Raw genomic sequence first — 4,017 nt, 5'->3', positions numbered from 1 at the left:
ATTCAAATAGATAGGATTAATTTCCCCAGTCCTTCTTTCACAACAATAGCTGGGAATATGGCTTTGGAAGGATAAAACGTTTCTGATTGTCAACTTGTATTTGTGACCCTCGCTCAAAATTCTTGTACGAGGGACCTAGGCATGCATACATCTGAATATTAAATTAAATAACATATGTAAACCACTTGAAGGGAATACAGGTGCTATTAAAATGAAGCCATAGGTTTGAAATCACCAAGATAAACATAGTGCTGTTTGTGGCATACGGTAGTAAGAATTGGATGACGGCATGAGAGTTTGAAAATTTGAGGAATACACAGACTCTATGGCAACGTATTTTTAGGCAGAGATTTACATATTGTTATCTGAATGTACTTCCCTTTTCCTTAGTTCCCTGATATGTGTATCAAAGAAATTTTACTAAGGACACTGCACCAGGTAAGGCAGCCTTCTGTAGAAGCTGTTTCAAAGCAAATTAAATCATTATAGGTTAAATACTTTAAATTTAAAGATACATACAAATATGACTAAGTTACTTGTGTATTGCCTTTATCTTGGGCTTAAACCGGCAAGAAAACTAATGACTATGTTTACGTGTATTTACTTACAGAGACGGCTAAGAAGAGAGGGATGGTTCCTTCTAGAGAGGCTGTGTCCTTCTCTACAGGGTCCAGGTTTTGCAGTGTCTAAGTGAGCTGTTTTTGAAATGTCAGCTTGGTTGTCAGGTTCTATATCATGTTTGTATGGCCTGCTTTAACTAAGCCCTTTTCTTCTTCATATAGCAAAAAATTACAAACATCCCCTAACTTCTTGTGCTAACACAACTTTCTCAAGTGGAAGAAGAAAACTTGAGCAGGATGTTCTCTCCTTGCGTTGACTAATTTTGATACTTGGCATATTTACTATATAATAAGATATAATTATATGATGCCTCTATGATGAGAAATCTCTGCTACAGAAAATTAAGTCTAGGCATTAAGCCATTTTTATACAACAACATCCCATTCAAAGTTTAAATCAGTTCTTTAAAATTGAAGCATCAAACCACAGAAGGTCAGAGTTTCATACCTTGACATAAAGATCTGCAAAATAAACTGACTTTTTTTTTCACTTTCTTTTTGTTTAGATTTGTCTTCTTCATTCCCAGGAGAGTCTGTCTCATTAATGCTACAATAGTCCTCTGTGTACACGGGTAAATGATTTAAGTGTAAAGTCTTGTAGGAGAGAGTCATTGTATTTTAAATTGATTTTAAAGAGAACCATTATCATTTCAAGGGAAAACATATTTGGGAAAATGCAGGTTTTTGGTAGGTACCACTGTCTTTTGTCAACATCTCTTCATCTCTATCAAGAGGATGGGATCTATCAGCCTCCTATGATGGTAAAGAAGCAATACTGCATCTTTTCTTAGGTTATCTGCCCATTTCCCAGACTCATTTGAAGTTGCATAGAGAACATGAGATTCCTCTTTGGAAAACGAACTAGAAACATTAATAATATTAATTTTTAATAATAAATAAAGCAGTGCCATTTATGCTATCAGAGCACATGAGTCTCTGCAAGTTTGTCACTCCCATAATGATGACCTTGAATTCAAATATCCAGGTGAAACACTACAAAAGTTTAATATTATGACCTTGAATGTATAGAACAAAAGAGAAACTAATTTGATTACTATGAACTAATCACGATGGAGGAACATGTCTATTTTGCTCAGCTTCTACTATTTTGAGCTTTGGATTTTATTATCATGTATTCTAGATTACCCTTAAATGAAACACCCATTAAACATTTGTTCTTAAAAAAAGATAAAAGATAAACATTTTATATAACATTTCCTTCACTCCTCATTTTTCTACACTTTATAGAAAATATTGAAGATGAAAATGAGTTCTCTTGCTGTTATATTTATATATTCAATAAGTATTATACATTATGGAATAGTTCAAATTATTAAGAAAATTTCAGTGGTTAACAACCCCTAGATAGTCATAGAAGTCAGAAGTAGCCATATCTAGTACATCTGCAAAACTATACTTTCAGTGAGTCTTATCCATAATTTCATAACTCATCATTAACAACAATTAAATAGTGACTTATGCTCATTAAGCAAATATTATTTTAATACAATTTTAATGAGAAAGATTTTGTATATGATAGCAATATCCATTTTGACATCTTATACCAAGGGACCAATTAACTGTAGAAAAGAAACATAAAACGTGTAACACCTAATTATTTCAATAGCTTAAGTAATTTGTTCAAATCACGTAAACGTGTTTTTCATATATTATAAAAGTCATATGTGTCTTTATAATTTATCAGATTATGCAATAGAATTCAGCTGTTTTTTGTTAACACATTAAATGTCTAGATAATTCCGTGTCAGATTATGCTGAGGAAAGAGTACATGAAGTGGGGCAAATAAGGGATGTGAGTTTATAACAAAACCAGAAACACATAACCTGATAGAAAAGAAAGTATGGAATAGCTTTGGACTCATTGGCACAGGGAATTTTCTGAACAGAACACTGTAACACAACACTGGGCACTAATTTCAGCAATTAATAAATGGAACTTTGTAAAACTGAAAAGCTTCTGTAAGACAAAAGAGATTGTCATTAGGACAAAGAGACATCCTACAGAATTGGAAAAGATTTTTTTTTACCAGCTTCACATCCAGTAGAGGATAAATATCCAAAATAATAAATAACTCAAGAAACTAGATATCACAAAAACAAACAACCCAAATGAAAATGGGGTACAGATCTAAGCAGAGTGTTTTCAATAGAGGAAATTCAAGTGGCCAAGACACACTTAAAGAAATGCTCAACACACTTAGCCATCAGAGAAATGCACATCAAAACTGCTTTGAGATTCCATTTTACAACTGCCAGAATGGCTAAGATTCAAAACACAAGTGAGAAGGCATGCTGGGGAAGGTATAGAATAAGAAGAACACTAGCCCATTATGTATGGGAATACAAACTTGTACAACTATTGTAAAAGTCAATATGGTGATTCCTCAGAAAACTGGGAAGTTATCTACCTCAAGTGATATGCCCAGCTATACAATTCTTGGTCATATATGTAAAGGATGATGCATTCTACTACAAGGATACTTGCTCAACCGTGTTCATTGCTGCTCTTCATATTAGGCAGAAGCTAGAAACAATCTAGATATCTCTCAACAAAAAATAGGTAAAGAAAATATGGTACCTTATACAGTGGAGTATTACTCGTGTGCTAAAAATGTATAGGTAAATGGATGGAACTAGAAAAAAATCATCCTGAGTAAGGTAACCAAGATCCAGAAACAAATGTGATTTGTATTAACTTATATGTGAATATTAGCTATTAAATAAATGATAACCAAGGTATAGTTCACAGACCCAGACAGGTTAGGTATAGAAAGGCTTGTGGATCTCCCTGGGAGAGGGAAATAGTATAGATTTTATCAGTGGACTGGAAGTGGGTGGGGAAAGAATGGGAGAATGGGGGATAGATAGGGTTGGAAGAGGGAATTCAGAGAGAGACAGCTGTAAGTGAAAAGCATTTGAGGGGTGGTATGGAAACCTAGTGGAGTCAAAACTTCCTAAAATATATGAAGGCAATTCTAATGAAGTCTCCAAATAATGGTGTAGACTTTGTCCTAACTTACTATCTCTTGTCACCAAATGAAGCTTCCAGCATCAGGACTGAGTTACATCCAATTGAATTGTTGGCTAAAGGGGTCCCATGGAAAGACTGAAAGAACTCAGACTGTTGCCACGAAAGTAGGTGGCTCTCCTCAAATTGACAGCAAGGCCTCACTGCTGAAGACAGAACCCACATAGGACATTGAACATAGGGAAAGTTGAATTGGTACCAACAAAGAACCTACAATCCTATGTTCCAGTGTCTTCTATGTGGGAAGTAACTTTTCAGGCTACAAAAAGAGAAATATAAACATTATTCCGGCTACAAATACTATGCTTTACAATGTTGTTCTGTCTGTAAAACATGCAAGAGTAAAAG

This window comes from Microtus pennsylvanicus, chromosome 20 (assembly GCF_037038515.1).
Source record: "Microtus pennsylvanicus isolate mMicPen1 chromosome 20, mMicPen1.hap1, whole genome shotgun sequence".
In the NCBI taxonomy this organism is placed as follows: Eukaryota; Metazoa; Chordata; class Mammalia; order Rodentia; family Cricetidae; genus Microtus; species Microtus pennsylvanicus.
The sequence above is the reverse complement of the archived record's forward strand: the minus strand, read 5'-3'. Positions refer to the sequence as shown.